The sequence below is a fragment of the Neovison vison genome, chromosome 2 (assembly GCF_020171115.1).
Source record: "Neovison vison isolate M4711 chromosome 2, ASM_NN_V1, whole genome shotgun sequence".
NCBI classification, from domain to species: domain Eukaryota; kingdom Metazoa; phylum Chordata; class Mammalia; order Carnivora; family Mustelidae; genus Neogale; species Neogale vison.
Genome location: NC_058092.1, coordinates 76,787,502 through 76,801,498, shown reverse-complemented (window position 1 = coordinate 76,801,498; position 13,997 = coordinate 76,787,502).

Sequence of the window (13,997 nt, the reverse complement as noted above, 5' to 3'; positions counted from 1 at the left end):
AGGTCTTAATATGCCTCCCTCAATAAATATACATCAAGGGGCGCCTGGGTGGTTCAGTCAGTTAAGTGTCCAACTCTTGATTTCGGCTCAGGTCCTGATCCCAGGGTCATGAGATCAAGCCCAATATCAGGCTCCACACGGAGCACAGAGCCTGCTTGGAATTCCTCTCACCCCCTCTCCTTTTCCCCTCCCCACCCTCACCCATGTGCACTCTCTCTCTTTCTCTCAAAAAAAAAAAAAAAATTATACATAGCAAAAAGAAAACCCATAGAAAAACTGAACAACTAATAAGCTTATTCCAATAGACAGAATCTCACAATCAGCAAAGAGGCTACTTAATGGAGCAGTTATGAAAATTGAGCTAATCTTCATGAATAATCTATGGGGTAGTCACCATTATGTTCTCATTTTACAAGAGGTATGGAGGCTAAGTTGCTTGTACACAATCATACAACCAAGCTCTAAGTAAAGCTGGGATATGAATCCAGATGTTCTGATTCCAGCGTCCAAGTCATAACCATAACGTTGAGTAATAGAGGCAAGAACAAAGCATTAATAAAAATAGAAAACTGAGAAACAGTAGAGGTGTTCAACAAATCAAAAGCTGATTCTCTGAGAAGACAAAATTACAAACTGCTTATGAGATCAATCCAAAAATTGAAAAACGAAGAAGACATATCCATCATGATAGAAATAAGAAGGAAGACATAGTACAGATAAAGTAGAGATTCTAAAATACATAAGAGAATGTACTTTATGCCAAAAAATTTAAAACATAGATGAAATATACAATTTTCTGAAAAAAATAGAATTCCTAAAACTGACTCAAAAGGCCAAAAACTAATAAACCATTGGAATTAAAAAGACTGACTCAGTAGTCAACTTCTACCACTGGTTTTATAGTTAGCATTCTCTAAACTCCTCAGAAACTATTGTCCCCATCTTATACAATTGTTTCATAGAATAGAAAAAGAGGATGAGATTCATTAAAAAGACCCAAAGTGAACTTAAATGCAAACGGTGGGATGGGTGCTCTATTACTCTTTATACTTTTCTGTATTGTTCAAATATTTCATATTAAAAAAGAGGATATGGCCTTAGGTCATGCAACAGGCATGTGGCATATCTTTGATTCAAAATTTAATCATTATTTCTGAATCAATAACTTCTAAATACTTTTTTTTTCAATTTCTATTTCCTAGGGGATGGGCTCCAATATATCAGACCTACTTGTATCTCAACAACTGTCAGCTTGGAAGAAACTTTCTCCCACAGACATGCTTTCTTTCAGAGAGCACCATAGGGATTCTCCTCTGAACCGTCTCTGAATCTGTAACTAAGTGAATATGACACCATTTGAGTTTCCAAGAAAAATTTAAGCAATTCCTAACTTGAGAACCTTTATGAGGCTCTGACATTCTTCAGACATTAGTCCTTTTCTTTTATCGGGAATTATATTTAGAAATAAATCACCGAATTCTTTCCCTGTGGGTGCATTCATGTTAAATTTCTTTTTTTTTTCATTGTGTTATATTAGTCATCATGCAATACATCATTAGTTTTTGATGTAGTGTTCCAAGATTCATTGTTTATGTATAACACACAGCGCTCCATGCAATACATGCCCACATTAATTTCTTAACCCAGAGAAGAAACCATGTTGGGGAAGAAGTGACCCATGTAATCCTCTGCTGTCTTCAACAAGACATGGACTTGGAAAGAGCATGATTAGACAGTAATTTGAGCACGAGTTCAAAGAGGAAGACTACCTACTCAGAGTGAAAACCTTGTCTCACTGTGTTCCCCCAAGTCTACTAGAAGAATCTACAAAGGTCACAACACAAGTTTTCCATTTCTTCACTGATCTGAGAGAAAAACTACATTCCAGGAAATACATCAGGAAGTTAACAAAAGTAAAGTTTAGATGTGGTGAGTAATATTAGAAAGACAGTCTTAATTAGAATCAGGCGATAGGAAAGAGAATGAAACATTAAAGTTCAGCATAGAAATATAATTTGTGAGTTCCAGTAGAATGGCTTACATACTATCTATGGTTCAGGTGAGGTCATTCTAAGGGCTGGAAACTCTTTCATGGAGAGACTTTATGAATCTGGAAATGAGTACTTTCTATTGTCACTCAGACTTCCATTCCTAATCCTGGTAATAAATCACTGCATGTTATCCTTCAGTGAGGTTCCCCAACTCAAATGATGCTGAAGAATGTTAATCAGTTTTCTCTACTAAGAACACTCAAAGGGCAAGGGAAATAATTTAAAATTTACCAGAATTTTTATTTAAAATTAACTTTTAAAAGGAAATATATGATTATTTTTTGGGAAGTAGACACTTCTTTGCAGAGTAAAGTCACTTTTTAATTTTTCTTTTGGGTATTTTTTTTTTATGTGGAAGGACACTGTTGCTTCAAGGGCCACTTAATTACCCTTTTCTAGACACATCAGTACTGTAGGCGATATTAGCTACTTTGACTATAAGTGCATGTTTAAGGTCACACTGATCTGTAGTATGCCAGATCATTTTACAATATATAAAATAAGTTACCCTATAATGTTACTCTTGATCCCCTGGGATAAGCAGTAACTATATATTTTTTCATATTAATTTCTGTTAATTTTTACTGTACTTCTAATAAAATGAACTGTCTTTATGATGACTGATCATTTTTTCTTAACCTGAGCATCTTTAATTGCCTGTATTTTTCCTCATTGTTTTCTACCATAGTTTTTTCTCCACTAATGATAACCAGCAACTTTGTACCAGAATTTCCTTGAAGTTTGTTGATTTTTTTGTTATTTTGCTGGAGTGTATTGTTATGCTTCTTTCAATGTTTACATGTCAGCTATGCTTATCCAACATCAAAACACTGGAGATATTCTATTTGTTACTTTATCCTTCAACAAATATTTGTTTCATGTCTGTCCACTGTGTCATAGGTTCCGGAAATGCAAAACCTAAATAAGACTCTTGAGGCATTTTATCTTTCGCTTACTCCTCTCTTTCTTTACCTGGCTAGTTCTCCCTTCAAGTTGAATCTTGTTGAGAGGTAGGGTAATGATTGAAAACAGAAAATCAGAATTGGCATTGAAGAGGTCATTGGGGACCTTTAACAAAAGCATTTTCAATGAGTTGGGGGGGGGGAAGACTGTAGACAACAGGTGACACCAGGAAGGAATCAGCATCAATGAGGACAGTCTCTTCATTTCTGAAGACAACAAAAAGAAAGGAGCAGATACAGTTGCAACATGGAGAGAAGAGATCACCAAATGAAAAAAGGCTGTCTGGGATCTAGGAGAAATTCAAGTATGTTTATAAACTTAAAAGCAAAGAGCAAATAGTTTGAGAGAAATTGAAGATACAGGAAAGAATGAAGATAATTTATGTACAAGACTCCAGGATCATTTGTGGTATTTTATGGGCAGAGATTTTTGTATTGGGAAGGATAAAGTAATAGGACAAGAATTAGAATCTAAAAGTGAAGAAGGAAGGAAGGAAGGAAGAATAAGTGAAATGCCTCTTATTTCCATTAAGAAAAAATGGAGTAGAATCATGCTTTAAGAGGCAGATAAGCAGGGGCGCCTGGGTGGCTCAGTGGGTTAAGCCGCTGCCTTCGGCTCAGGTCATGATCTCAGGGTCCTGGGATCCAGTCCCGAATCGGGCTCTTTGCTCAGCAGGGGGCCTGCTTTCCTTCCTCTCTCTCTCTGCCTGCCTCTCTGTCTACTGTGATCTCTCTCTGTCAAATAAATAAATAAAATCTTTAAAAAAAAAAAAAAAAGAGGCAGATAAGCAGAGGTAAACAGTTCAAGAAGAATGGCAAAGGTCTGGACCACTTTCTCTAAGGTTGGGGTGTTCCCTTTTAGCCCTCCCAGATCCATTCTCCATACTTCTCCACCCTGCTCTGTGCTCTGAGATGCTGGCAGCTACGGATTGCCCAACCAATTTCCTAACCATCTTGCTTTTGACTGGTTTCAACCACTGGAAGAAAGGAGAGTTTGAGATATTTATTCCCTGGTGTCTTTCCAGCTGGCCATGAGCTGCCAGTGGCCAGTGGTTGTGAGGCCCACAGAGCCACAGTGTTAGCCACTATTAACAGTGGTTAGTAGTGCTCTCTCTCTGTTGTTAACCCCAGGGTACTTCCCCATCTTTTGGTATTTTCCCATAACCCCGGGCAGACAATCTTCTCATTAAATTCTCCTAAAATTAGGTGTGACATTTGTGTCCTGTCTGGGATCCTCAAATGGGGGGGAAAAAAGGAGGAAACTCAGTGGAGTGAAATAAAAGGATCGCCTTAGGCACAGGTGAAGCTAGGAACTCTAAGTCTGTGGTGCTTACTTGCCCGGCGTAACCTTGCTACTCATGAGAAGCAGATGAAGAGGATGGTGGGACAATGACGTTTCACTGGAAAATGTAAATGTGGCAAAAAAAAAAAGAGAGAGGGATTCAAGGGGCTCGTGTGTGTGTCATTGAAATAACTGCCTTAGACCTAAGAGCTTTGCTTTCCATGTGCATTTTGAGATTAAGCAAAACCCTTTTCTATTGGTTTCTTAAGTCTCTAGAACTGAATTATGATCTCCCTTGATTTTACCTGTACATTCATCATAAATCTCCAGAAAATAGGGCTGCGTGCACATGCGCACGCGCACACACACACACACGCACAAAATCACTTTAGGTCGCTTTAGATCTAAAAGTGTTATTGGAATGTTATAGACTGAACTTTGTTCCCCAAAAGTCATATGCTGAAGCCCTAACTGCCAATATAACTATGAGACAGGACCTTTAAAGAAGTAATTGAGATTAATTAAAGCCATAACAATGGGACCCAATCCAGTGGGACTGGCGTCCTTAAAAGCATGCATATAAAAAGGCCATGTGAGGACACAGCAAGAAGGTGGCTGTCTACAAACCAAGGAGAGAGGCCTCACCAGAAACCAACTCTGCTGACACCTTGATCTTAGACTTCTAGCCTCCAAAACCATGAGAAAGTAAATTTATGTTTAGGTCTGCCAGTCTGTGGAATCCTGCTGTGGCAGCCCCAGCAAACTAATACAAACCAATCCACCTAAGCTTTTTAACATAGAAGGGGAACCACACTTCTTTGGCCATGGAATTCAGCGATGCCTAATACTGCATTCTGCCTACACGTTCTGGCCCTTCTCCTCCTTTTTACTGAATATGATTTACTCTTCAAGGCCCTGCTCCAATGCCATCTCTTCTGGGAAATCCCAGCTGGCCAGGCTTACCCTCTCTGAAGGAAGCCACTCCTTAGAGCTAAGGTCTATCTGGTCCTAGATGGTGCCTGTCTTCATTATCATCTCTCCTCGCACCAAAGTCTTACAATTTTGTGAACTCACCCCCGCTCTCAGCAGAGCTGTGTAGAGATAAAGCACTTACTAAGTGTTTGTGGATTGATTAATTACTTGTCCTTGATAATGAGACGAAACCTTCTCAGTTTCCTGAGTTTCTATACTTAGGACACATCCCGAGAACAGCTGAGAAGGCAGAGCAAACAGACTGCCACAGCCCTGTGTAGCAACATCGATGTGACTTTTGAACCTTCACAGTATCTATACCCCCCATCGTGTTCAACTGAGACCACCCATGCCTGGATGGTGACAGAGCAGAGGTGACAATGCGGTTTCCTTTCACCACAGCGAGTGTTACTCAAGCTGCTTAAGAGCAATAACCAGTTTGTTCTCATTCCCGAGGCTGAGTGGGCTTGGAGTAATTTGTGCAAATCAGACCAATGAATCCTTAAGCCCCTTGTTACTCTGTCATTCTAGACATTGCCTTAAACCAACAGAAGCCCCGCGAAGTACGGACTGCTCTGAAAATAGGTCTCAGTAGTAGCTTTCCTACCTTGACAGCAACAGTGGCTTCCCCCAGATGAAACTACCTCATTTAGCAGGCTTCTGTGGCAAATGCTATTAAAGCAATTCCCTTTGAACCTTGCATTTTACTTTTAAAGCCAGTGGTGGAGTTAACTCTCCCTTTCTCCTGAAGACTGTATCACCTTTAAAACAAGCTCATCATCCGCTAATCCATTTCCAAACCCAGTTCGGGAAGCTGGGTTAAGCACGGTATAACAGAGCGAGACTGTGGCTTGATGGAGCAAGAGTTCCTTCTTTATCCTAATTGGCAGAGTCCTCACGAGGGAAGGCAGAGCACCTGGTTCTAACTCCAATTTGTCTTCCACCATGAATAATTCATGCTGCCTTTATGCAACCAGCCACTACAACAGTAGGGGATGGTCCCTCCCTGAGAATCACTGGCCGAAGCCTGGTTGGAACAAACGGTCCCTGCCCAGCCAGCAGGAAGCTTTGGCTTCTGCAAATGTGCGAGTTCTTGCTCAAGGTCAGGTTGATGGCTACTGAATGTTAACTTACAGTATTGTCAATTTGGTATTAGTGATTTCCAATTTGGTTTATTTAACTAAGGCTGACCTGCCTCACCTTTTAACCTTTAAAGGAATGCAGGCTGCTTCCTGGCAACTGAATATGCTGGTGAACATATGGTAAGAATACATGTATTTGAAGGTTTTATAGGCCTGCATATATCTGAAAATGGAATAGTAACAGAGTGATTTTGTGTAAAAAGAGAGGGAGAGGGAAAAAGAGCTAGGGAGAGAAGGTGGGAGGAAAAAGAAAGCAGGAAATCTGATCACATCACTCCTCTGCTTGAAACTTCCACAGCCCCCATGGCTCTGAGGCTCTGAGTTCTCATTGCCTAAGCGACCCTGAAGAATGTGCCTCCTGCCTGCCCCTCTAGACTCATTCCCTCACCCTGCCCCTTGTTTACTGCACTCCAGCCATACCAGCATTTGTGAGTCCTTGAACTTGCTCAGGGGCTCCTCACAGACTTTCCTTCTTTCCTTCTACCTGCCCCCCTCCACCCACCCCCTCACCTCCCCAAGCTTCCACCTGACTCCTCCCTCAGGTAGCAGCCAGGAGACTGCTTTTACAGGTCTGAGTGACCTCAGACGGAGGGAAATTCATAGCTCTCACCCCACACTGTTATGTTCCCTGGTGATATATAAGGTCTGTCATCACAGAAGCTGCTGTGTCTTTGTGGATTTTACCTCACTTGTAACTAAATTCTAGATTCGACGATAAGCTCCAAAAATACAGGAACCCCATCTGCAACTCTGTATTCCCAGCACTTAGCACAGTGTCTGATGCTAGAGAAAAAGTAGCAGGAACGAAAGGATAACTGAATAAATGAACAGACTTATGAATGGGGATGGAACTACACCGAAGCCCAGCTGGAACATTCTCAGCCTGTTGGCTTGTTTGTCCGGTGAGATTCTTGCCCAAGTGGAAGACGGATACTCTCTCCTAAAGGAATGATGAGATCTCAAACAGATGAGAAAATGTGGACAACTTCACCAACCTCCTGCGTCTAGATTTTAAAGTCTAAAGAGCAGCTCCTTTAGTTAGCTCGACTGAAAGGATCAAGAGAACTGAGACCAAAAAGTCTCTCTCTGCCCGACGCCACTGAAGAGCACAACCAGCCAGCCAGCCGGCAGCGGTTTCATTCGAACACACCTTGGAAATCTCTCGAGCATGCCACACTCAAGAGACCTCTCGGGACCAAAAGACCTGGTTCTTCTGTGACTACCTCAGTAAGCCTCAGCCTCTGCATTTACAGAAATGGGAATGACAGCATTTGGTAGACACTCCTTCCATTTCTTCCCTGCACTTCCCTGGCACTGACTTCTCCCTCCATTATGCACAGAAGGCCCAGTGCTCAGGACCCAGGATACTTTTAGGAGCTCATCAAAATGATTTAACTTCTTCTAAGATCAGAAGATAATTAATATAATCTAGCCTGGATTACATGCATCATTATGTCAAGATGTCATAAACTAAAAATGTTGCTATATTTATCAAGAACGTTTAATAAATATACAAAGGTTTAAGTGTTCAGGGCCTACAAGAGTCATACTGTAGCCCTGTCCCCAACCCCTTCTTGGAGATCTTCCTCCCCCCCACTGTTCTCTTGGTTAGAGCACTGCATTCTTTTAAGATTTTACTTATTTGAGAGGGAGAGAGCAAGACAGGAGGAGGAGCAGAGGGAGAAGCAGACTCTGAGTCTGCTGAGTGGGAAGCCCATCTTGGGACTCCATCCCAGGTGTCCCAGCATCATGACCTGAGCTAAAGGCAGACACTTAACCGACTGAGCCACCCAGGCATCCCACAGCACTGCATTCTTAGCACCAGTTTTGTATTGTCTTTTTTTTTTTTAAACAGCTCTGTGCTGTATTTATTTTTAAAAATCTGCATATAAGTAGACCCACACAATTCAACCTCTTCTTGTGCAAAGATCAACTGTACAATGTACAGCTGTACAATGGGGGTGTAGGGATCGCTGCTGCACAACAATCCAGGATTCTATGGACAGTAGGGTTTGTTTCCAGCAACCAGTTTTGACTCTGCTCCTGTGGTTTGATTGTACCCAGACCTACACCTGGCCCAGCCTGGGACTGACAGAGTTGCCCCACTCAGTACTCATCCTGACTATGGTTAACTAGTTTGGGGTTCAGAGGGAATATTTGGGGAGGGGCCTCCTTCATCCATCCTCCTCCTCCTCCTCCAACTGGGCTGAGCTAATGTCTTCCTTATGAATTGACTTGCTTCTGAGATCCAGCCAGTCTGTCTAGTCTCTCCCTGAAAGAAGATGAAAACTGGGGAGCTGTTATTTCCCAGTACATGGAATTAAAGCAGAGAAAGCCAATCTGAGGCAGAATAGGCGCCCAAGGGAACGGAGAACTAAAATCGAAGGTCCCAGACATATTCTAATCTCGGGCTGGAGGCTGTTTCTGGGGTTGCTGGCACCCCGTCTCTTGGCATCTCTGAGACATCAGCAGATGAACAGGACAGTGGTTCCAGGCCTGGGGTCAGGAGCTCCGCTGCCAATATGCAAAGCCCAGTTGCTGTATTCCTGCTCCATCACCCTAAGCGAAGTACTTAAGATCCCTGTGACTCAATTTCCTCTATCATAATAGGGCCATGTGAGAATTAAGTGAAGTAATCTATTAAAAGTGCTTAGAATACAGAATAGAATACAAGACCAGAAACAGACCCATAAATATTGTCAGTTGATTGCTGACAATTGCAAACAATCGCAAACAGTTCAGTAGAGAAATGATAATCTTTATAACAATTGATTTGGAATAATTGGAAATCCATAATCAAAAAACTGACCTTCAACCAATAGTTTGCAACATGTACAAAAATTAATTTGGGGCCCCTGAGCGGGGCAGTCCATTAACCATTCAACCCTTGGTTTTGGCTCAGGTCATGATCTCCTATCAGGGGTGGAGCACCACATCTGACTGCGCGCAGTGAGGAGTCTGCTGCTAAGGTTTCTCTACCTCTCCTCTGCTCTTCCCCCCACGCACCCCTCCCCCCATCGAGCTTGCTTGCTCTCTTTTTCTAAAATAAATAAATGTTTAAAAAAATCAACCTGAAGTGGATCATAGACCTAAATGTAAACCCCAAAACTATAAAACTTCAAGAAGAAACCATAAGAGAAAATCTCTGTGACTTTGGGTTAGACAAAGATTAGATAGGACCTAAATATATGGTTCTTACCACAATCCATTTTTTAGAAGGTGATTAACTGGACCTCATCAAAACTAAAAGCTTCTGGTTTTTTGGAACTTTTTATTTTGTTTGGTAAGACACCATTAAGAGAAGGACAAGCCATAGATAGAAAATATTTGCAAAAACACATGTCAGACAAAAGACTTAAAATATGTAAAGAACTCTCAAAACTCAGTAATAAGAACACAAAGACCCCAGTAATATTTGAACAGAAACATGACCAAAAGCAAATTTATGTGTGGCAGATAAGTCCATGGAAAGGTACTCCGCATCATTACTCATTTGGGAAATGCAAATTAAAGTCACGAGGCAGCTCTGCACCACATCACAAGAGCTAGGCTAGACCCGAAGCAAACCCACAGCTAGTGAGGACGAGGAGCACCCGGAACCCACACACAGCTGATGGGAACCTAAACCCTACAGCCCTTTCAGAACTCAGTTTGGCTGTTACTCCTAAAATTAAATATACACTTAATATAGGACTCTGCAGTCCCACTACTAGATATTTTCACTCAAGAGACATGAAAACATATGTGTACTCTCAACTTACACACAGATATTTGTAGCAGTTTTATCCATCATCATCATCAGAAACTGGAAACAACCCAGATACCTTTCAGTTGGTCAACAGAGAAGCAAACTGTGGCCCCTTCATACAATGGAATACTTCTCAGTATAAAAGGAAATTAACAACTGATGCAGATTTTTTTTTAAAGATTTTATTTATTTATTTGACAGAGAGAGAGAGATCACAAGCAGGCGGAGAGTCAGGCAGAGAGAGAGAGAGAAGCAGGCTCCCGCCAAGCAAAGAGCCCGACGCGGGGCTCGATCCCAGGACACCGAGACCATGACCTGAGCCAAAGGCGCCTGGGTGGCTCAGTGGACTGATACAGATTTTGACATGAATGAATCTGAATGAAAAAAGCCAAATTCAGAAGGCTACATATCACACAAACCATTGGTATTTTTTTATGTTCAATTAGTCAACACATGATACATCATTACTTTTTGACGTACTGTTCGATTCATTATTTGCATTTAATACCCAGTGCTCACCACACGTGCCCTCCTGAATACCCATCACCCAGTTATCCCATCCTCCACCCCCTCCCTTCTGTAACCCTCAGTGTGTTTCCCCCAGTCCAGAGTCTTTTGTGGTTTGTCTCTCTCTCTGATTTCATCCTGTTCAGTTTTCCCAAACAAAATACCGATGGTTCTCCACAGAGGAAGGGAGGGAGAACCATCGGTATTTTGTTTGGGAAAAGGCAAAACTATAGGACAGAAAACTAATCAGCAGTTGCCAATGGCCAGGGTGGGAAGAAGACAGGCTACAATGGGGCATGGGGAACTTCTGGGGGTGACAGAATATTCTCTATCTTGCCTGTAATGGGGCGGTACAACTGTAGGATTTTGTCAAAACACAGACCTGTACACTGTGGTGAATGTATGTAAGTTATATCTCAACAAACCTGGGTTTTAAATTTTTAGAGGAAAACAAAGTCATTTCATTTCCTTAAACTGGTCCGAGGGGGTTTCTGTGACTTACAATCAAGGGTCCTGAATGATAACAAACACCGTGCTATGGGAATTACACAGCACAGTGCACTTTCATCTAGAGATGGGGTTAATTCATCCTTGAAAATCCATTAACTCTCCCACAGAATACAGTGTACCTTTTTTATGTGCAAACTCGTACAAGAATATGTAGATAACACCAAACTTTGAGAACTGCTGAGCTCTATAGAAGGAACTACATGCAGGGGCCTGGACTCTTAATTCACAGCACAGTGTTTCTAGTCAAATTACCCTGGTTCAAATTCCACTTTCTAGCCCTGGACAAGTTACTTGACTTTGCTATGCTTCAGTTTTTTTCATGTGTACAATGGTGATAGTGGTACCTCACTCATAGGGTCTTAGTGTAAATTAATGTATGGAAAGCCCTCAGTCAGGCTCAAGTCAGTAAAGGCTATATTTGTGTCATCTGTCAGCTGGTCAGATAGACCCACATTATAATCCTTCCAGGCAATGAATATCCATTAAGCTCCTACTATATACAATGAATATCCATTAAGCATGATATAGGACCTGTTGCCTCAAGCTGCCCACAGAGAAAACTGACTCTCTCTGTTAAACAGGTTAACTGAGCTTGATCTAGATTCAGTTTGAGAATGTGAGGCATTCAGGAGCTAAAGCTACCTACCCACAGGGGCCTCGCCAAGACTTTTGAGAGAATTCCTAATATTCCAACAAAACAATCCATCTTCCTCTGCCAGCACCATCAAGGCCTGCATGTAGAGGATAATCTGGTAACCAGGAAAAAAACAAAAGTAATAACAAAGCAGCCCTTATTTGGGGAGTCCAGTCCTCAAAAAGGGGTCACTCTAAGTAGCCCACCACTAGCCTTCTTTTTCCTCACCTCTCTAAAGTTCTTCAGTCATGTTCTCCAGCTAGTCTGGTTTCCCTTCAATGTGGTTTCTTTAATCTCAGCTCCTTGCCCCTGTTCAAAGACCATCACATTTTACTTGGGTGTCCACTCCAACAAGGCATCCTGCTTGTTAAGACACCTTGAACCTTTTATTTAGCTCCCTCGTGCCTAAGCTTTCTCTTACATCGAAGTGGCTTAATATCACCCGTTCTAGTGATGCCAGCAGTTGCTTAAGTGTCTGCCTTTGGCTCAGGTCATGATCCTGGGGGCCCCGAATTGAGTTCTGCTCCCTGCTTGGGTTCCCTGCTTGGCGGGGAGTCTGCTTCTCCCTCACCCTCTGCTCCTCCCTGCACCCCCACCCTGCTCATGTTTTCTCTTTCAAATAAATAAAATCTTTTTTTTTAATCACCTGTTCTATCTCCCCCCCCTCAATGAAATTAGGTAATCAATGTGACAATGCCTTGTCACCCATAGATGTCAAGGCAGAATCATTTTATCTTTCATTATAGGATTACCTCCCTTTATACAATCATTTTTCTCAAATGTTGCTTGTGAATTAAATCTAGATTTAAAAGGTCCGGGGATGCTCAGAGCGTGAAGAAATTTCAGGGTAGGGAATTCTGTCAAACAAAGCAAACTGATATTTGGCCTAACCACCCCCCCCAAACCTTACCCATGGGTATACACTCTAAGACCCCCAGTAGATGCCTGAAACTAAGGAAAGTACCGGACACAACATATATACTGTGTTTTTCCCCTACATATGTATTCTGACAAAGTATGATTTCTAAGTTAGGCCCAGTGAGAGATTAACAACAGTAACTAAAAATAGAACAATTACAACAATGTGCTCCAGAACAAGTTGTGTGAATATAGTGTCTCTCTCCCTCTCTCAAAATATCATACTGTACTCATCCTTGTTCTTGTGACCGTGTGGAAGGATAAAATGCCCGTGTGAGGAGATGAAGGGGGGTGAAGGACGCAGGCATATGACGTAGTGTCAGGCAACTAATCACCTGACCAGACGTCGTAAGTAGGACCCTCTGCTTCCGGACCACGGTTGACCACAGATAACTGAAACCCCAGATAATCACCACTGACATTCCCAAACCTCCATACTGAGTTAATTTAGAGGAGGAGGTGGAGGAGGACGGCAACAAACATGACGAAAGCAATCTTGATTCACTTAACAGTTTACGGGTTTTCGAGCCACTTTCACGCACCTCTCACCTGATGCCCATTGCCTCGCCCAGGAGACAGCCATCAGGTATTATTCTCCCCAGCTTCCAGATGAAGAAGCTGAAGCACAGTTAGGTTAATGACGTGCCCAAGGTTATGCAGCTAATGGACCTGGGCTGAAGGCTCGGATGTCTCAAAACTCTTACCCTTGACCTGTGCAAAACAGTCCAAGAATTAAAAGAACCAGGAATCATCTGCAGTCTGCAGAAATGCAAATAACTTTCTTTAAGCATTCATGGTCTCAAGACCCTGAAATTCTAAAACCAAAGTCTCCAACACATAAAATTCTAAATAAATATAGAAGACTGCCGACATCTTCAAAGCAGAAAGGCAGTAAATGCAGTATCGCCATGATAAAAAATGATTAAATGCTAATCATACCAGCTGAAATATCATCATCAAATTTTGCATTAACAGCTACAATTAAATAGTAGACTTATTAGCTACATTATATTTAAGTGCATGCTGCCAGAATCTTTGTATTTTCCCACCAAACATAAAAAAAGACCTTAAATCAACTTTAAGGGATGGAAAGAACCAAGATAAAATGATGTCACCCATATTTATAGTGGAGGAAGGAGCCTCAAAGACCCCAGAGGAAAGAGCTGAGGCCTGCAGTTTCCAAATGTTAGTTTGGAGGAGAGTATTTAAGGCAGAGGTAGCCTTCCTGCTAATGAGATTCTAGATAAAATTTCTAAGTAAATTCAACCTTA